We start from the raw sequence: 23191 nt of genomic DNA on the forward strand, positions 1-23191 counted from the left end.
GTGGGTGCATACCTTCAATTTGAGACCCCAATCATGAAAATCATCGGTCGGGTAGAAGAGCCAAACGTTCTCGGAAAAGAAAAACCAAATTTTGTAATACATGAGATATGGATTCGGTATGCTCAACCCACTCTTGAACTAAAATTCTGATTTATTTTTAATTAGGTTTAAACCAAATTTACACATTACGCTTGATCAGTATAATTAGTGTGAAGGTACTTACATTTGAATCCGTCCTCTAGGTTTGATTACTTCATAAAACTTTACTCCAAGCGGTCTGAAATAAAAAAAAGTCTTTCTGTGATTGATTTCTGGTTCCTGATCAAATAATGAACAGTATACTAAATGTGGTCAAGTATAACAAATAGAAAAAAACAATGTGTTTCCATATCTAACGCCTTTAAAGTATGAGGAATTTAAAAATACCCCCGCCACAGCAAACCTGCAGGCTAAGCAAATTTCCATTTCTGGCTGGATTTCTACTAAAATATTCTCTTAAAATTGTCAGATTAAGTTCCTATTTAAATAACAGTACCAGGGGACCGAGCATTGCTCGAGGTGTTTGATTTGTTGAAGAGGATAAAAATAAAACCTATAAGCCTACATATACATAATTTCAGTTTTCCTGCGATTAATTAAGTTGTAAAGTCAATTCGTTTTCGGTAGACATTCATTCATTCTTAATTTACCTAATACACTATTTAATGTGGTCGAGCAATCTATACTGAACATTTCTATGATAAACTTCAATGTAACAACTCATGATACGTAACATCTGTTGACCGTTATTGCGTCACTGGGTTCGCGGAACGTCGCAACTAATTTCGGGATCGTGGAACAACGCTTCAATTTCGTCGGAGCATCGTCGAAAATCTACAAAGCGTCCTTGTCCTTTCCACTAGACTTTTAGTTAAATATTAGTGTATAATGTTTTGCGTAAAGAGACTTTTGCGTTTTTGAACAGTCATAATTATCCCTTTGGTTAGTAATACATCAAACACCCCAAATGAATTATATAATCAATGTTCAATAGCATATATAGGAATGTCCTTTTCCTTTGTACTGTATTTTGTAATTTGCTACTGTACTGTATATTATTTGTTACAAGCATATGTTACAATTCATTTGTTTACATTTTCGTAAAACTGCCATAGCTACTTCACAGTTCATAAGACTAATGTTAAAATAGAAAAATTGTATTTTAAGTTTTGAACGAAAAACGAATTTTCCCAGAACAGATCCTAGCATGGATATTGTTTTAGCCTAAAACTAAGATACTTCTAACAATTTGGAGGAAACCATAGGAGCCGTTTTTTAAATCATTGTGCGCAAACGTTACTCATATTATAGTATAGATGAATTTTAATGAGTACTTAGTAGGGTTTCTGCTACAGGGAAGGTATTATGAGGTGTGTTTTTTTTATTGAAATGTTGATAGCTAGTATGAAATAAATAAAATAGCCAAATTTGATTAAAATGTATCCAACGAGCCACCTAGAACAGTTTATTTATTCTCCATAAGAAAGACATGGGAATTTTTTTATTATTATTATCTCCGTTACCGTTAGGCATACAACAACAATCCAATATACAACATTATTTCTTTTTTTAAGCTGTACAAAATGGTTTGGAAAAGAAATTGTGAAATTTTGTGTTTTTAGAGTAAAAATGGGAAAACCGAATTTTTACCCATAAAACACCCCATAAACCCCTGTTGCCATACGATTATGCTGGCTCACCAACTCGTTCGAATAGACGTATGTTTACACGTTTGTACCAATTTTCATCAAAATCGGATCATTTTTGCTCAAGTTATCGCGCTAACGGACACATAGGTCTTACCATGAGACGGTAATCGCTTATTCCCTATATGGGAAATTCGCTAGTGCCCCCATCGCAGCAAACCTGTAGCGTAGGCAAATTTCCATTTTCCTGAATGGATTTTGACTAAAATATTTCCTTAGCCTTGTTAGATTTGTTCTCTATTGCAATAACAGTAGGTTTTACTAGTACTTGGGTTTGCTGCAACAGGAAAGGAAAGAGTGATTTGTATGAAAAACTATATGAAATGTATTAGCCAAAATTTGATTATAATACACTTTTTTTACAAAATATAAAATCTTAGAAAAAATGTAATACGAGTTAAGATCGATTCACACTTATCAGTTACGACACGTCACGTCACAGTCCAGTCACTTCAGACACGTCACAGTTAACAAAAATATTCTTTAATGGATTTTCTGTTGCGCTATCTACACTCATCCGTTGCAGTTACGTCAGTCGCTCTGTTGGCGTCCGTCAGTCAATTTCAGAATTCTTTACAACGATATTTTTGGATTGTTCGGACGCCTGGCGGACGTGTTTTAGGTTAGAAAATAGCACTTTTAAATTTAAATGATCAAGTTTTAAGTAATGTTTGTAACAATCAACAAGGCGGACAGTGAAAATTTGATAGAATTTTGTTTTTAATTCAACATTTTTGACTGTAACAACACTGTAAATAAAGTAACGGAAAAGTGACTGAAACTAAATGACTGGTTTGACTGAGAAATTGTGGATGCAACTGTGACTGGACTGATATGTGTGAAACGACCCTAATGAACGATACTTTTCATCACGGCGTAAAAATACACACAAAAACACATTAACATACCTCGGTAGTATTAAAATAGTTTTAGACCAAGCTTATAATTAAAAATCTACTTCATAACGTAAATGATTTCATGATTATAGATTTTTTAGATAAACTAATTAATTACTTACTTCATTTCGTTTAACATTTTGTAATTTGTACAGTTCGTTTCTGTATTCTTCTTCATGTCTTTTACATTATTTCTCTGGTGGAATGTGTTTAGTTTTTTTCATCATATCATCTAGAATGTCTAGACATATTTTGCGCAATTTTAAACCCGTAATGTGCTAAAACGCACCAAAACAATTCGTCCAATGCTATACTATCTTACAATTCAAACGTACGCGAATAATACTATACTAGAAAATGTTCATGAAAATCTACCATTCAGATGATTCAAATTGAAATGAACAATTACTTGCAAATACATTTTCGATGTAAAACAACTCCGCGTTATCCACAAGCTCCATTAGCTCCAGAATGGATCTTAGAATTTACCAATACAAAAGGGAAGGGAAGACCTAATGGTTACTATCAGTATTGGTACAATAACCCAATCGTCCCATTCTATTTGCTGAGTGATACTGTTATTACTACAACCTAATGTGAGCACGGTTTGATCAGCACTATGATTAGCTGCTAGGGATCATTGCGCTTAAGCGTTGGCAATTTACCATCTAGTAGTCAACATAGGGTCTGGTCAGTTGAATTTGCAACTCGTATGGTCTTATGGAGACAAACCAAAGAAAGGTTTTATAAGTCGAATTTAGAACTTTTGAGGACTTTTTTAGTAGGATCTTTAACTATAAGTAGGATCAACAAGTCAAAGTAGGGTTTGGCCAGTTTAATGAAGATCTAGTACTAATAGAGTCAAGTGGTATGAGTGCATATTTCTGCCATAGAGGCCTGAATTCGAATTCTGTCAATCACCAATACATCTTAGATTGATCAATTTAATTTATCAATCATTTAAGACACCGAACATGTGGGTAAAGCTGAATATGGGTGCAGGGTGAGATCAGAATAGAGTAAGATGACCTGTGTATCTTTACTGTCAACATCAGCTGTTTTTGTGACAGGATCATTTATTAAAAGTCCAACGACCAGAAACAACTGGGTTTAGTTACTAAACATCATAACTGTCTGCAAATTCATTACCCTCAGGCATATCTCCTGTTGGAGGGCGAGCAGGACTAGTGGTAGAGCGCGGGACTTCAGTCCCCGAGGTCTCGGGTTCAAATACCACCAATAAATTATGGATGTTATCTAAGTGATAATACCCAGAAAAAAATATGTGAAACCCTCAAAAAGCCTAGGTCTTTTCACAGGAACAAACAGCAGCCTTGATTACTAAGCGAGCACCATAACCACTAAGATAAACAGCTTTTTTAAGCATATGCATGTATTATTGTGAACCATTAAATAAATAAATAAAAAGACCTTTATTGACAAGCGAGTTTCATATTAAATCATTTTTTAAACTTACTCAAGTCAAAAACTAAATCTAAACTAGCCTAATATTTACCCATATAATATATGTTTAAATGTAAAGACAAATTTTGAATATAATATATTGTTGCATATGAAATCATATGCAACAATCTTGGAAATAAAATGTTTTCTTTCAGTTTCTGGGTACTCAACAACATATTTTTTCCAGAACGTTTACCTGTTTAGGGGGGCAAATTTTAAAATATTTATACTGAAATAATGGTTCAGAACAAATAGACACAATAAAATACCCCCGCCGCAGCAAACCTGCAGACTAAGCGAATTTCCATTTGACTGATTGGATTTACACTGAAATGTCTACTTAAAAATATAACATTTATTCCCTATTTAAATATAATTATTTTAACAAGTACTTAGGTTTGTACTTAGGTTTGCTGCATCAGGGAGGGTAAAACTGTTTTTCTTTTTTGTAAAATTTTAATAGTTAGTAAGAAATAAAAACATTTTCCAAATTTGATCAAAATATGTTCATAAACAAGCAAACTACAACAGTTTACTTATTCTCCATAAGAATAACATGGGAATTTTAAATTTACTATTTTTTGGAATTTTCTCCGTAACCATTAGGCGCATAATAACGCTTCAATATACTAAATTATTTGTTTTTTTAAGCTCTACAAAATGGTTTGGAAAGAAATTGCTAAATTTTATGTTTTTTGGGTCAAAAATGGGAAAAACCTATTTTTACCCCATAAAACCCCCCGTAAACCCCCGTTCCCATGGTCCGATCATGCTGGATCGCGAACTCGTTCGAATAAACGTAGGTTTACACGTTTGTACCAAATTTCATCAAAATCGGATCATTTTTGCTCGAGTTATCGTGCTGACGGACATATATATATATATATATATACATAAATATATAAATATATAAATATATATATATATATATGAATTTGAACGGATGGTGTTTTTGGCCTCTAGGGACCTCAAAACGAAAAAAAAAATCGGTCCCGCGTCCAGGTCTTACCATGAGTACTACGGTAATAGCTTATTCCCTATATGGGAAATTCGCTAAAAAGCTTGCATAAATTTCAGGCTTAAAATCTAATTTGGACTTGATCTATATCAAATCACCTTTTACTAAGGGGGTTAACACAGTAGACACAGACTAGTTTGCAAAGAGAAAAATATAATCTCAGCAAAATTGGATTGCCGAGTTAGAACTGGCAGGTTTCACAAGATTACTGAAGCACCAACCAGTCTTTGCATGAAGATATATCTGTCCTATCTGCTGATATTATTACATATATGTCATTGGAAATCATATTTTCATTCAATCCTCTCCAAGAATTAATACAACATTTGTTTAAAAAAGCTCTCACTATGTGATAAAGAGGTGTAAAATAAGGTGTACAGCCTTAAAATTGTTTACAGAAAATATGTTTGGCGTTTAAAATAATAGAATCTTATTAGAATACCAAATAAATATAAATGGGTAGCTAGCTACAGTTGTGAAAAAGCCTTTTATTAAATATTTTCAGGAAGGATTTAAATTATATTTCCAGTAAATGATCACTACATTTGGAATCGAATGTTGCCAATTTAAAATTCTGGAAATTAATATATTTATGTTTTAAAGTTCCAATGTGGTTTCTACACTACGGATTATTGAGCATCAAAGGCATGCTTACCGTAATACAGGGTAATATGCATATGATTTAATCAGATTAATCGAAGGCTTTATAGATTTTCTCAATTCGTCTGCAACATTGATCTCATATTTTGACCATAAGCCTTTATTTGTGATTGAAAGATTTATCAACCATTATTTATTGTTAAAAATAGTGGTTTTAGTACCAGTATTACAAATTAATCAGACTTTTTTTAGCGAATTTCCCATATAGGGAATACGCTATTACCGTATTACTTAAGGATTTTTTGTATTTGGCAAGAATATACAAGGCGAGGCAATGAGAACGCCCCAATCCGCAAACAGGTCACATTGAATACTATTAGCCCTATACATATAAAGAGCACATCGAAACAAAGTTTACCTTTTTTATCTGCCATTTGGACTTGATAGGGGTTTTTTCATTTATTGAAAATAACGTCCTTCAAGTGACGTCTAAAAAATACTTGACATTTTTCAAGTTACTTGAAAAATCCACCAAATACTCGTTCCAGTATTTTTTTAGGTTTGCTTTTTTCGAGCAAACCCGTGGGGCGACTTGTAAAACCTTGAACTCTCCCATAATGACATCCTCCCCATAACAGTCTCCCCCTAACATCCCATATCTCCCCTTAACAGTCCCATATGATGACATCACAGAAAGATAAAATATGCTCATTGAGCTGGTCAGGGGAAATTTAGAGATCACACTACCTTCAACAAGTGTCTTATGTCTTATCAATCGATCTGCTTCAATTCTGCTACAGTTTGTTGGCTTACACCTATTCTTTATTAGCTAAAGGTGTATTTAAGATAGCTAAATAAGCTAAGCCGTTCCTTATCATTTTCCGATCTGGAACAGAAGCACTGACGTTGAGATTTGTTATAAACAACCTCTGAATCACTAATCTCAAAATAAGTTTCAACAGCAAAAGCACGGAGTTTATGACTCCATAGCACATTTTTTTCCTAAAATGGTGTGGTTTAGTTGAGGGAGACAGCAAAGGAAATTGAAGTGCTCTCATTACCTAACACAGTTTAATATTCTGAAATATTTTGTATTGGAGGAATAAACTCATTATTTCAAAACGAGAAATGTTTTGTCAATAAGTCATACCGATAAAAATTTATTTTAACTCAATAGGTCTACCCACAAGTTAAACTTATGAAAATAAACAATAGGAAAACCCTAACAGCTAACAAAATCAGGAAACCCGGTAACTCAGTGTTTAAAAGCGAACAAAGTGATATATGTTCGCAGGAGAGTAATGCTCGCTAATGCCCAACCCTGCACCCGCCAGTCCACCGCTACCACTGAACTGTTAATGAAAAACAATGACCTTCCGCTGTCGGCCCAATTGGAATTTGCAAACAAAAAACCTACCTAAAAATATTCCCAAAGGTGAAAACAATGGTAAAAAAATATTTATGATTTTGGTTTTGCAACTGTTGTGAATTTTATGACCGATAATGATACTTTGAAGTGTGAGATTATCTAATTTATGTTGCTTCACCATAGTTATGCATAGTTATTTGTTCCACCATCTGTTCTTGTAATTCCATTTAGCTCATACTTTCACCTATCTTCTTTTATTTATTTTTTTTTTTTTATCAAATAATGATTATGTTTGGACGCAACTACAGTCGACGCACAGGCTCGCTGCCCATGTCGGCTTATTCTCTAAAAATATGTACGTTTTGTTAAACATAGATGTTATGCAAATGTCAATTTAAGTTATTCTTTTGATTTTACATTTATGTTTTTTCACCATTATGTGTGTAAAATGTTTGTTAATAATTTGAGATATTATTCATTCATTCATTATTCTTCTTGGACGGAGTACACTTTTTAGTAACTTTGAACGACCTTTGTGGTTTGAAATTTGTTTAAGGTAGCTGATTAAACAACTTATGTTGATTCCTAAAAATCTTAATTTTTAAAACGTGTAACATAACACAACTAGTGTGCATTTTTTACGAATTTTCCTAAAGGGGAGTAGCTATTACCGTAGGTCGTATGGTAAGGCCTAGACCCGGGACTGACATACTTTTGTGCCCATGAACACGATAATTCAAGTAATTTTAGTCATATTTTGATAAAATTTGGCATGAACGTTTGGGTTGGCCTTAACTTGAATGTGTTAGCGAACTAGCAAGATCGGGTCATGATAACGTGGAGTTATGGGGGTTTAAAATTTGCAAATTTAGAACTTTTTACACTTTTACCTTTAAAACATAAAAATGACACAATTTCCATTACCACAATTTTGTATTAACCATTTATTACCATTTAACATTAGCTAGAGAGCTGAAACCCGGTTAATTTGTTTTGAATAATGAATAATATTAGTCTATGAGCAAGTTGAATTTCAATCTCCGATGGGGGACGGAACGTTAGGAGTCAGTTTCAGCTATCTTGCTAATGTTGACTATGAGTATTTACCAATACTAAGGCCTGTGCAGGTATTTTCCGCAAAAACTTTGAACAGCCGCCATTCTGTAACGAATGAACCTTTTGAGGCGCGGTTTGCGGCAATGAACTCCACTTGACAAGCCCTTTAAAGTGATGTGCACATCAACCTATGCTTACATATAAGATTATGTACCTACTCCTCACTCATACTCCTACACCTTCACTCCTACTCCGGGTAGAGGTAAAAAATGTCAATGCTTGCAAAAAGTAGTTTTCATACATATGATGTGAAAGGTTTGAAATTTCTAACAGATTTAGTTAAAAAGATATTAATCCGTTTCCAGACTTTTTTGTCGCTCTGTATATCCTCACGATAACTCGAGCAAAAATAATCAGATTTTGATGAAATTTTGTACAAAAATGTAAACGTACATTTATTTAACGAGTTTACGAATCACCATGATTGGTCCGTGGGAACGGGGTTTTACGGAGGGGTTTTATTTGGTAAAATAGGGGTTTCTCTATTTTGACCCTTAAAACATAGAATTCACCAATTTTTCTTCAAATCATTTTTTAGAGCTTACAACTCAAATAATTAAGTATCTTACGGTAATTGGCGGGAGCGTTTCATAAACTCCAAATTTCACAAACTCCAACGCTTAAAATATTAAATAAACAGAGCGGTTCATAACCTCCAAATTTCATAAGCTCCAAATCTATAACATTCAAATAATCACTGTTTCACAATGTCCAAGTTTCACAAACTCCAACGTTTAAATATTAAATAAACAGAGCGGTTCATAATGTCCAAATTTCATAACCTCCAACGGTACAGTCTGGGCCAGAAGTCTCTCTAGTGGTTGCCACAGTCAGATAGCAGGCACCGTTCGCCAGCGCTCAACTACTGATTATACGTACATTTTAATGATTGAAGAACACTCAGATGTGTGACTCAAATATGTGTTAGCACACAATGTGCAAATGAAATTTACATTTTAGCGAATTTCCCCTATAGGGAATAAGCTATTAACGTAGTACTCATGGTAAGACCTGGTCCCGGGACCGATTTACTTTTTCGTTTTGAGGTCCCTAGAGACCAAAAACACCATCAGTTATATATATATTTATATGTGTGTCCGTTAGCGCGATAACTCGAGCAAAAATCATCCGATTTTGATGAAATTTGGTACAAACGTGTAAACCTACGTTTATTCGAACGAATTCGCGAACCAGCATGATCGGCCTATGGGAACTCTTAAGAATATATACTTATACTCTTAAGAAAGCAATTACGGAGCAACAATGATACTTCGTGTTACACCGCTACAACAGTGTAGCGCCTACTACTCTGCAGCGACTTCTGGCAGAGACTGTACCGTTGGAGCTTATGAAACTTGGAGGTTATGAACCACTCTGTTTATTTGATATTTAAACGTTGGAGTTTGTGAAATTTGGACATTGTGAATCGGTGATTATTTGAAAGTTATAGTTTTGGAGTTTATGAAATTTGGAGGTTATGAAACGCACTGTTTATTTATTATTTTAGACGTTGGAGTTTGTGAAATTTGGACATTATGAACCTCACCCTAATTGGCTATGGAGAAAATTCAATAATTTGTAAATTTAGAATTCCGGTGACATTCTTACGGGGGCTAAATAAATTACTGTACTGTAGTTTACTTGTCTATTGATATATTTTGATCAAATTCGCTTGTTCTGCAGGTTTACTGCGGCGGGGGTATTTTTACTAGGACTGACTGAGCAGCCTGTAGGTTAATAAGCTCGTACTTTAACCAAATTTGTTCTAAGAACTAGATACTAGAATCATTGACTATGCCAAAAAACTATGAAGCCAAAAACCGTGGTGCAATATCTGTTGAGATGGTCTCCAACTAATGACAATATTCTGTGTTAAGTGATAAATCAATCAGCTGTTTGCTATGATACTGCATTGGTTTTTATTAATATTCAACCCAATACACTAGTAAACTCTGGTGAGATGGTCCTGAACTTCATCTATTTTCTTGGCTTCAAACTTTCATATCACATGGGAAGTCTATTCTGTGTATAGTCAATGCTAGAATGTCTAAATTTTGTCATGTTCTTGATTGGTCTGACTGCGTAAATGAGAAAGAACTATCAAAGTAGTAAAACAGCAATCATAAAAGAATTACCAATAAATTAAATATCGCTAAAATTTTTAGGAAAGACTAGGAAGGATGAAACACAAGAGAGACGAAGAGGAAAAAAGAGAGAAAGAGAGAGTGACTTGACAAAACGCCAAATAAAAACAATTGACCAGATCAGACCCCAGAAATAGCTACTAGGAGACAATAGCACATTCTCGTGGCTGGCAAGACCCCGATTAGACAAGAAGACACAACGACACACGCGACAAACAATATACACCACTCCTTACTGATAATCATTGAAACACCAAGACTTTAATAGGAGGGAGGGCTGCAGACTAGCGATGTGAAACCTGTGATCAACTCCTCAAGATCAATGGCTTCAAATCCATCGGAATTGTTAACAATAACGTTTGAATAAATTATGTTATGAAATAATAAGTAATATAATTTTAAAGAAACTGATTTTATGTCTGGTCAAAAACAATCCTTATTTGATAAATTAATTTTGGTTCATACAAAAATAATATGTAAATAGTCTAGTGTAAAAATAATTTTGTGGTTTGTACTAAGAGTGGTTTGTAACACTAGTTGTACATTGAGATATAGGAAATAGTTATTTGTGCAACTAGTGAGAAAAGTGAGCAATTGACTCACTCGAGAGAAATCCTTACTCACGAGCCGTAGGCGAGTGAGGAATGGTTTCTCGAGTGAGGCAAATGCACTTTGAACTCGAGTTGCACATTATACTTTTCCTACAGTTACCACAAAACAAATAAATTGGCGAAGAAACATAACCTATTTTTACACAAAAGTGAACTTTTAATATAACATTTAATGTGAAGTGACAAATACAACAGTACAACAGCTGACCAGCTGATTTACAGCCAGTGCTGCCAACGTATTTCGCGCGCATACGACGTTGCCTGCATGTTACGCGCTCACTATTTCGTGCCTTCACGTTGCAAATCTGGAGTGAGACAAAGTAATTAGAGTGAGACAATGTTAACATTGTCTCACTGATGAGCGAATTGGCCACTTTGCTTTCTCAAATCAGTGAGAGAACATGCACATTGTTAGGTAACTGTAGGAAAAATATTTTGTTTATTTACTTTTTCTACGACTTCAACTGGCGACTTTTTAAAATAGCATTGGTAATAAAATACGAGTGAAATGGTACAAAATCGTACATGACAACGATTTTAAATTAGTTTTTATTTCATCGCTTGGTAATAAGGAGAAACAAATTTATTGTATGGTAGCAGCTATTCCATAAGCATAGCTTTAATGGGCATATACTGATTTTTCCCTCTTTCAAAGCATTGTTTGAAAAATGCGCCACAAAATAATCCCTCCCGAAAACCTTGTTCAAAAAAGAAATTTAATTAAAAGTAGTCCTATACAATATGATATTAAAATGTTTTATTCATTTTTAAGTTTTGTTTATTAGTATACCATGTTTCAGGATCTCTTTCGTAAAGATGATTTGAGTGAATCTTAAACTTATTTAGAGAACATAAGTCATGTTTATATTTGGTAAATAAAACATTTCAAAATCAAATGCATGCCATTATTTGAAGGCAGTAATACTCTGTCACATGTTTGGGGACCTCTCTGTTGGTCATCAGATATTACTGTTATTGCAAACGGGCATTGTGGCATTGTTTAATCAAACTATGCCTGAAGTAGAAAGCATTGACATTTTTGCCCAACTAGATTTTGGAAACTCTCTCATGCCTAAGAAATATAAACGGTATCAGCAATCTGTCACGTACTTTCTCCCATTGGCTTGTCAACAACCTTTATCATGGGTAAGTGATGAGAGTAACTATGATATTTAATAGGTCACACAAATTTTATTAACTTTTGAACCGTAATTTTTACAGGAATGGGGGATTGCACTATTTTGTTTAGAATTATAAGTACCATCACAGACGAAATTCAATCAGAATCGGTTTATTTTTTTTAATCCGTTTTTCTGTGGGTGTTATAAGAAAACACATAAGTTACTAAAACTATTGAACTTTAATTTTTAAAGCTATGGAGAGTTGCACTATGTTTTTACGAATTATAAGGACCGCTAATTTAAATCAAAAATTTTTTTTTCGATTTCTCTCTTATTTTATGTTTATTTTTTATAATAACATAATTTACCATTACTTTTGAACCATAATCTTTACTTGAATTTTTGTAATTTTTATCAAAATCGTTCGGGCCATTTTCGAAATAATCCGATTTGTCCGATATTTTATTGATTTTTATGGGAAATCACCATTAAAAATAAAAATTTCTAAAACATGAACAACACTTTTGGAAATGCTATGGAATATTACCTACATACCAAAATTTAATCAAAATCGAACTACAGGTGTAGTTTGTAGCTCTGTACACATCCTCACATACAGACACACACGCAGACATCACTATTGAAAACCAAGTTTTTTTTAGGAAGTAAAAATTTATCAATAAATTCAAGTACGGTAACTAAAAATTAATTACAGTACTTAAACACTAAAGTGTTTATCACACTATTATCGTCATACTGTTGGTGTTTATGAGTATGTTTATATATATCAAGAGGATATTTCGACAAGAAAAAGGTTAGCCTTGAAAAACAAAACCTCTCTGGCTTCCTTTAGAGATAATGTATCTCCATACAATTAAGATTGTTGAATAATTTGATTTAATCCTTCAATAATAGCTTCTACATTCAAATATTGTGTTGTAGTTATGTACTACTGCAGATTAAAGACTAGACACCAATGGTACCACATAGCACTTCAAAGTGTTCAAATCCATTATATTCCTGTCCTGAACTCATTCATAGACAATGATTACCAATCATAAGTTCTTGGAGACTACAACGCTCGCTCGCTTAGGTGCATATTTTTATCTGAATATGAGAGCAAGGTGAGTGTGGAACGGAGTGGGATGATCTGTCTGGATTTGTTATTTATTAACATCAAATGGTTCTTTAGTAAAGATAATTTCACTGAAAGCCAGTGTAAAGAAAGCTATCATATTGGAAGGTTTAATGGACCTACTACTCCGGAAGGTTCAGGGAAGCTGTTAAACCGGAAGGTTTAGGGAAACTACTACACTGAAAGTTCAATGAAGTTGTTACACTGGAAGGTAAAGGGAACTGTTACATTGAAAGGTTTATGGAAGCTACTACACTGGAAGGTTCAAGGAAGCTACTACATTGGAAGGTTTAGGGAAGCTACTACACTGGAAGGTTTAGGGAAGCTACTATACTGGAAGGTTCAATGAAGTTTTTACATTGGAAGATTCAATGAAGCTGTTAAACTGGAAGGTTAAGGGAAGTCGTTTCACTGGACATTTCAAGGAAGCTGTTTCACTGGACATTTCAAGGAAGCTGTTACACTGGAAATTTCAAGGAAGCTGTTACACTGGACATTTCAAGGAATCTTTTACACTGGAATTTTCAAGGAAGCTATTTCAATGGACATTTCAAGGAAGCTGTTACACTGGAAATTTCAAGGAAGCTGTTACACTGGACATTTCAAGGAAGCTGTTACACTGGAAATTTAAAGGAAGCTGTTGCACTAGAAGGTTCAAGTGTATCTATTTATATGGCAGGTGCAAGGGGAAACTAAAGGGTAAGTTGAATTTGAATTTAATATTGTGAGTAAAGTACATTTGATTTTTAAATATGGTACATTATATGAATTAGTCACAATTTTTGTAATTGAGGTAATTTGTATTTCACAGTCTAATTTGATTTTGACAAATAGGTTTACAAGAAGTTTTCAGGGATTCAACTATTAACATCACATGCTACAAAATAGTGATCGTTGAAATTTACTTGTATATCAAAATTACTAGACATTTTACTTCTCTTAATTAAACATCCCAGATCAATGAAAACTTTTAACTAATTAGTTACTAATTCCCTTATAGTCTATATAAAAGGTATTAAAACGAGTTACAAATTATTAATGCTACAAAATTAAAACATAAGCTTATTCTTTGTAGAAAAAAGTATTTCATAACTTTTAGGCTACCGGTACTATAAACTTATCATTTGTAGTTTAACATCCTTCATTCTTAATAATTCTTGTTTTAAGGATTTGGTCTAATTCTACACTATTTCTTTCTTACAAATATTGAACCAAATATTTCAAAAACATATTCAGGTAATTATTAAAAAATATAATATTTCAAGAATGTATAACAAATCTTCCGGTACTTTTCTAAGTTTGGAGCATCCCGGATTTGACAGAAACTAAGTTTTAATAGGATTTTATTATGATGACTCGCTTCAAGCAAGGCTGCCCGTTGAATAGGACTACACAAAAGCCATTGTGAACTAGGGAGACTCCGAGTTAGTGAGTTCGCAGACTTCTGCTTGCTTTAAACATGCCCATTATGAATATAAGAGCTTTCAGACTTTTTAAAAAGACTGAGATACATTAAAAACACTGCTGTAATATCTGCAGTGTATAGAGTCGTTTTATAATTAAAATAAGAGCTGAAAATATTAGGTTTAAATATTGGAACTAATAATAATGTATTGTTTGGTGAGCAAGCTGTAGCAAATTGTTTTTACATTTTAGCGAATTCCAGATAATGGGAATAATTACCAAGAGTGGCACTGTAAGACCTAGACCCAGGAAATTTGCGGTCTATATTATATACAAATACAAAAGTTTTACATATGCATACAGATGTCCAACTTGATAACTCAAGTAATTTTGGTCCAATTTTGATCAAATTTGGTATGAATGTGTAGGGCTGGATACACTTTAATGAATTTGTGAAAAAAACAAGATCAGGTAATGGGATGAGAGTGTTAAAGGTATTAAACTTTTCAGAATTTTGTTTTTCAAATCTTTACCCTTAAAACATGGAAATTCCCAATTTCCATTAAAGCAATTGTACATTGTGAGTAGACCATAAGATTTTTTTTTTCATTTTGAATTGTTGTACGATATTAGATTAAAAAAAAAACTCTTCAATTAAAATTACCGTTTTATTCTTATAGAGAAAAGGTTAATAGTTGAAGATTGCTTGTTTATTGATTATTTTGACCGGATTTCTACTTCTTACTGTTTATATTAACATTTTACCGAAAACAATTTTTTTACACCTTGTAACAGCAAACAAACAGTGCAATTTAAATAAATAATAAATGTGACATGTTTAAGGACAAATTTGAGTTAAAATCCAATCAGACAGAAAATTTGCTTAGTCTACAGGTTTGCTGCGGCTGAGCTATTTTACAATCTCAATCTCCCATACACAGGCATAGTGAGTTAATACCAAGAGCTCAAGATATTATGAATCCCTATATAAATTACTAGAACTTCAAAATTTACGTAAACTATTTTAAACAATGAAACTGTATGAATCTGGCGACTTATGGGTTTTTTTCTTATGCCCTATAGATACATTAACTACCTTATATATGCAGATATATTGGGTGACATTAGCTGTAGAAAGTCTAAAACAAATAAATTAACAAGATAAATAAGCAATACAAAATAAAAGTAATGCCTGGTTTATAGATATAATATTGCCCGACAATATTGTATCTATAATATTGTTGTTCATTAACAGGTGTCAGGTAAACTAATAAACTATTTGTGTTATTGTAATTGGTGTTTGATTCTACTCTAATTATTTTAAAGTGTTTATTTAACTCTACAGAATGGAGAATATGTTAAAAATTGTTTTGAAAATATCATCAGTATGTTTTCTACCTTAAAAGTAAGTCATGTGGTAAATAACGTTACAAAAATGTAATATAATTGGAATACTCATGCCCATTTCTCAGCATGTTGTGTTGACAGAACTTATAATCAATCCTCAGGCTGATTATAATTTGTAATCTTGTTATTGAATCTGCTTCTAAATAAGCTTGTCTAAATTAAAAATTTAGTTTTTTTAATTACTATTTCTACCCACATAATATCTGTAAAAAAATTAAAAAGCTGACCCAACTGAACATGAATAAATATTGTTTTCAATCATCTTGTTTAGGATAATTTGCAATCAATTAAAGTTTACGGAATCCAGTTAACTCAGTGTTCATTAACTTCATTAAATGGTATAAGATTTGTTGTCAGTTTGATTAAAACTTTGAAAGTTATCAACTTGAATTAGTTGCGTTGAAAATCATTTCTGTGGCAGTGTAGGATTTGGAATAATAAACCAGATTCCAGGTTAGTGCATAAAAAATTAGATGTTCACGTTATGTATAATTTTCATGTGATGTATGTAATTTTTATCAAACAATTTAAATGTCTATCATTCATGTTGTTCAATACAGTTTTTTTTTTCATTCAATCAAGATAAACCATTGGAAAATAAAATTCCTTGAAAAAGACTTACTGCATACATAACAGTAAAAGACTCATTAAAATAAATTTAGTATACCTTTTGACATTTAACTTCATGTAGCATAATTTTATTTGTTTTTAATGGGTCTAAAATACAGGGTGTTTTATTTAACCTGCAACCCATATTAAAAGTACTGTGAGACACATTTTAATGACAAAACAACCTTACATTTTGGTATCCCTGTTTTCTTTACTTCATTGCCAATTAGCTAATATGTGTTGATGCATAGTTATCTATGAGGTTTAGTGTTATTGGGAATTTATTGTAAATAAGACACAGCATGGCATTTCCCCAATCTCGAAAAGTTAGAATAATACTTAGAAAGTAAATACTTGGTTTTATGCCGAGGGTCAAAGTTATGAAATTAAATTATGAAATTATGTTTTTAGGTGTGATTCCTATACCTAATAAATCAACTATTATTGACATATACAAATTTATGAAACCGAATCCGCAATAATTCATCCGTTAAAATGTGTCGCACAGTACTTTTAATTTGGGTTGCTGGTTAAAATAAACACCCTGAGTACATTTTTTTTTATTTGAAACAGAAATTACATAACATTTAATAAAGGAACTGAAAATAAGATTAGGGTACAGGCTTGTTGAAGTGAGGGTATTTATTTATATATTTTCAGATAAGGAAATTATTTTAAACTTAAACATAGAAATTACGAGCACAATATCGTGTTATTAATATTAGCCACATTTATATACTAACATTTATATACTAACATTTATTTTCCTCAACTATAGTTTTAAAGAAATTGTAAATAATTGATTGTTACATTGCAGCAAAATAACTATTTTTGATACATGCGTTGAGGGGCTTTTTTAAGTAGTTATTTTTCTAAGGTAGAGAAAAATCAGCTAGTCAATTATATCAGTTACACTATTTTGAACTTGTAGTTTTAGCTGTTGATTTTAAAGTTCTAATCAGTAAATGTATCATCATGGCCATTTAAGTTTATAAGTACTTATCATCGATTTAAATTGAATATTTTCCTACAAGAAATGTTGTTTTATCAATATTTAAGGAATTGTAGAATTAAAAACTTATGTGATTTGAATGTCTTATTGTGTTGAATTAAATATTGTGTTGGTGGTCAATACCTGTTGCTTCTAATTGTGTATTCAAACATTATCATTACATATTAATTATATGTGTATTATCATTATATATTCATTCATTCATTCATTCATTAACAGCTATTTATTAATAACTAGGTGAAACCCGTCAAAATCGACGGTTACTTTTAAGGCTTACGTTAATTCATCTAACTGCGATTAATTGGGTGAAATATGAAAATATTTTGAGCATTTAGCATTGTTTAAAGAGTAATAAGTGTAAAAACAATAATGATATTAATTGCATTAGTTGCCAAATTTGGTTGATCATTCAATGATTAAAATATTTCCTATACTGGACGTCATCGGAGTTATTATTAGTATGTTATATGGTATCTCTTCCTTTGAAAGAACCATTAAATAGTATTAAAATCGTATTGGTGGATCTTTTGTAGTTAAACACTTCCGTGATTTCGTCAGTGTAATATGATTTTATTTGAAAAGAAAATATTTTTTGGGAAGACATATTCTAACTTCAAAGGGAGGTATATCCGTTACAGTGTAAGTTTGATTTTTCCTTCGTCACGTCGCGTCAGTTCATATCGTACTTCTGTGCCAATGACTGAACCCTCTAGCATAGTTTTGAGAAATTGATTGTGGGGTTACTGTTAAAGCTGGAATTCCTTGACATGGGGGATGTCAGTTAGTTGTGTCAGCCTTATCAATAACATAAAGTTGTCAATATAATCTCTCTACGGAATGTTAGGTGTAGTGGAATACTTGAAGTGAAGTTGGCTTTTATTCTTGAACTGTTAGGGGCCTCCTAGTTTGTATGGTCTTGGCGGCTTCATTGGCAACAAATAATGCAAATGACATAGCAATGGGACATTTCCAAAAACAAAAATACTGTAAATTGGCTGTTACGTATATATTGACGTATACATATTGTTAATCAACGTATCTTATAAAGGATTATGTGATCCAGTTTAAAAGGAATACGACCGTTCTGTCATGACAGTAGCTGCTTAAATAGTATTTTCTCTTTGTACCATATTTTACAGCCAAAATGTCGTGTTATTTTCAATAATGTTACCAACCCAATGCGCCAAAGTCCATAATATAGGCAGGTGCAAATAGTTTGTCAAGATGGGTACCATTTTAGGCAATGTTTCTATGTTTTGATTTTATTAAACACGATAAGAGCAGATATTTCTCCATAAATATTTGATATGTGTAGAATAATATGATAAAATGCAAAAGTGGTGAAAAAGGCAGACACTAATCCGTACAATAAATATAAGATAGTTCAATAAGAAATCATTTAAGAACTGCTGAGATATAAGGATTTTCCACTGATTTCGTAATGGAATGTTATATTGCAAAACATATGACATGATAAAGAAGAAAATCAATTTTAAAATCAGAAAAAAACATTACAAATACTTAATTTGGTAGAATCAGAATTCAGTAACTCCCAATAAATATGTGTTGTTTCAAATACAATTTAAAAAAGAACAGCAGTTTCATTAAAAAGTATTATTCACATGGCCAAAATGTAAACAACTCTGTGGTGGGATCTTTAAACACTTCTGGGGCAGAGTCCTAAGGGGTATTGCTTAGTTTTCCTTTTGATAACTCATCTACGGACCAAGACCTTTCTTTGGACACCTCTACCAAGTTTCTACGCCCAGCCGTTCTCTCAAATTAGTGGGGATAAAGTTTCCGATTAAATATTTAGATTCCCCCATGTTAATCTTATGGGAGAAACTCCAACTTTGATGGCCTGTGGGGCAAAGCCCGAGGACCTTTATTACAGGAATTGTTGAAAGGGGGCGTCTACACAAAAAATACTTTATTTTGACACGTCGTTTGTAAAGATCCGTCCATTATTAACGGAGGAGTAGTGTTTTGTAGAAATCGCCTTCACGTATTATTTATAAGGATACTAAAACAAGAAGCCAATTTGTGAGCTAGCTATAAAATAACGATAGGCCTAAACAATATAAAAAAATTGTTTTTTATGAATTTGTAAGCCTCAGAAAATTAAAAGTGTAATAAAAAATAGTTCATAATAGAGATTGCCCTTTTTTTGTTAAACTTGAGTTTTTTTTTTTAAGAGTTTCTTTAAGCCCAAAACCCAAGAAATAAAAATATGCTATTAAATTTGTTTGATGGCATGATTAATCATGTCCTACAATTAGCTATGTTTTCAAACTATAACCACTACAAAATAATTTTTCGTAAAAACCATTGGTACCAAAATATTTCACAATACAAATTCCTCAATCTGAAAGCCCAAAAGTTGAATAAATTGTTTCTACGTTTTACAAGTATTATGAAGACTTTGGGCAGAGAGGAGAAAAATAAAAATATGGAACGAAAGAAGAAAGGACAAAACACTCCACTTTCTCTTACCATGAATGGTTCATACAGATATTGATTCTACCCATCCTTACCCTGTTGTTTCTAAGTCTGCATATCATTTTAATTGCAAAACTCACAACAAAGAAACTCGTCCTTTATGTCCTCCTACCCTGACAATAATTTTTACACAAAGGTAGGCTACATTTACAAATTATTTAAATTCTTAATTTTACCTAAAAAATTTCTATTGATTTCCTATACATGTTTGAAATATAAGAGAAATAATAAAAAAAAACAAATAAGTTGAAGGAGTAGTAATTTGAATTTTCCTGTTAATCAAATTCAATATTTTACACTATTTTTGAGAGAGATCACTCGATCTGTTGGTCTAGATTGTAGAGTTACTTGGAAATAGATCATATATAAAGATTTTAACAGAATATTGTGTTTAATTATGATCTGTGGGTACAAAAACCTGTGCGTTGGATTAGGTTTGAGAAATGTCTGGGAACTAGACATACCAGGGTAAGTTACAAAATCAAGTACCAAAATGTTTTATATGAAATAAATATTGCCTGCTTTCAAATGCCTATCCTACAAAATATTAGACTACTCTCTCTAAAACAAAATGATAGTTTATCTTACTTTGTTTGTCTCATAAGTGCAGTATGGAATAGAATTTTTGAGTAACAGTAAACAAGCAAAATTTATTTTTAAAATATGAAAGAATCATACAAATCATAGCATTTTCTTGTTTACCCAGCTATGGTGTCTTGAAGTACATGTTTATATAAAATAAAAAATAGACTTTTGCATATTTCTACGACTACCTAGCGAATAATAATTTGTCTAATAGACAAATTACCAATAGAACAAATTTGTATGCAAATCAATTTCCCAAATCAGGCAAGAGAAATGGTGTAGAAAGGTTAGATAAAAAGACAATGCCAAATTGGAGACTATCCACTATTAACGTAGAAGTCCTCATCAATCTAACGTTACTCAACTACTGGCGTAGATATACGAGCAAGCCCATCCTCTCAAACTCATCAGTCCAAACCAAACTGTTACTAATCCACAGCTTACGTTTATAATATTGGTAAATTCAGCTTGAATATAATTTGAAGCATGGCCAGATCAATTTTTTTTTTTATTCTTCAATGGTTAATAAATTGGATACTTTATCAATCTTTATAGATTTTTCAAAGTTAAATACGATAAACTAAACCTCAAACATCAATCATCGATCAACAACAGAATGTCTCACAAAAATGTGTTAAAGACAAGGAAATCTAATCTCATTTCACGAAACTGTGATAAATTTTTCTTGCATGAAAACAAATTTATTGTCAGGTTAAGTGTACGAAAGGGCCATATGGCCCTAACTTTGCCAGAAAAAATCAAGAATTTTTCATTAAATTTGATTTTTTATTGTATATGTAATTAAAATCATCAACCAATTGAAACAGTTAGATAGAAGCTCTACAATTATTTTTATGGGGGTTTTGCCGTAGGCGTTCAAGGGATTTTTTGGCGGAGATACGCTTTAATTTAACTTTAGCATAAATTTTGATGTTGTTCGTAATATAATAAAATGGAAATACTTTGTAATAATTTTTTTCGTTCACCAAGAAATAGAAATAAGACATAAAGAAACCCTGAGAAAACTTTGTAGGTTTAATTAAAAGTCTCAAAAAAAATCTTGTGACAGTCTCAATGAATGGTTGGAAAATGTTGTGAAGCCTTCCATTCGGCTATGAAAAACAGAGTTTATTTGCTCATTAACTGGATTTTGTGTAAGAATTCAGGTGTGTGATAGATCTTCCATCTACATCTACCAATCTGTCACTCAAATCTTAGATATTGTTTTAAGCCGTCCAACCTCCAACTGCAATAAAAGTAGAAGCAATAGCCGTAAAAACAACTCCTAAGTTGATTAAAGGTAAAACCTAGTAAAAATAAATTAGTCTCATTTATTTTACAACAAAACAACCTGTTACAGTCTTATTAGGTTTACTGGTAGTAAGGTTGAATAGTATACTGCTCATATTAAAGAGTAAATATTTGAAATTATTTCTGTAACCCAATTATTGCAGTATGGAAATGATTATTTAACTGTATCTGGTTTATATAGATTATATTTGAACTAGAGAACATTGTCTAAGATCTAACTGTTTATGTGTTAGTATGATTTGTCATTTTGTTACAAGTAATAGAGCTGTCAAGATCTGCTTTCCTAAAATAGAAAATTCCTGAAAAAGCAGAACCAGGGATATAAAAATTGTTTACAAACTAATATATGCTATCAGGAAATATATAATAATAACAACAACAATTCAACAAGACAAATACCAAGGGTCTATCAAAGTATCAAAAACATACCAAAACATTTAAAAAATAACTACAATAGTATTTATTTACAAATATTGGCGCTATTCTACATTTATATTTGTATAATGTAGATCTTAAATAAAGTGTTTCTGAATCTGAATCTGTAAAACAAAATAGCCCAGCCGCAGCAAACCTGCTGGCTAGGCAAAATTTCTATTTAACTAGCTGTTTGTTTAGGATATGATCTCCACCAAAGTTGGATATTCCCTACAAGTTGTCTGAACATTAATTTTAATTAGTACTTAGGTGTTTGGGGATCCAGGGAAGGTAATAAAGTGTATTTTTTATTGAAATGTTGATAGCTTAGCACAAAATAAACAAATTTGCCAAATTTGATCAGAATATATCTATAAGGAAACTGCAACACTTTTTTTGTTCTCCATAAGAATAAGATGGGAATTTTAAATTTACAGTTTTTGGGAATTTTCTTCATGTCCGATAGGCATTCAACAATGCTTCAGTATACAGTATATATTTTTAGTTTTTTTTTAAAGCTCTACGAAATAACTTGAAAAAAAAATGCAAAATTCTATGTTTATGGGGTAAAAATGGGAAACCCCAATATTCAACCCATACAACTCAGTTCCCATTGTCCAATCACGCTGGTTTGCGAACTCGCTCAAATATAAAACTCTATATACATGTGTTTTTTGCCTCTGGCGACGTCAAAATAAAAAAAATAAATCGGTCCGGGGCTAGCTCATACT

At 32.2% G+C, this 23191-nt stretch overlaps 1 protein-coding gene across 2 annotated transcripts in view; it reads right to left on the bottom strand.

Annotated features, from left to right (window-relative positions):
• LOC128997759 (poly(rC)-binding protein 3-like) overlaps positions 1-23191 on the bottom strand; it is a 167884-nt gene that overhangs the window by 142233 nt on the left and 2460 nt on the right. For both annotated transcript variants that reach the window (XM_054423424.1, XM_054423425.1), the window contains exon 3: positions 224-277. The gene's annotated coding sequence lies outside the window, so the exon portion shown is untranslated. The remainder of the gene's footprint in view (positions 1-223; positions 278-23191) is intronic.

Source organism: Macrosteles quadrilineatus, unplaced genomic scaffold (assembly GCF_028750875.1).
Source record: "Macrosteles quadrilineatus isolate MER2022 unplaced genomic scaffold, UCM_ALF_1.0 Scaffold_7__1_contigs__length_78375512, whole genome shotgun sequence".
Classification (NCBI taxonomy): Eukaryota; Metazoa; Arthropoda; class Insecta; order Hemiptera; family Cicadellidae; genus Macrosteles; species Macrosteles quadrilineatus.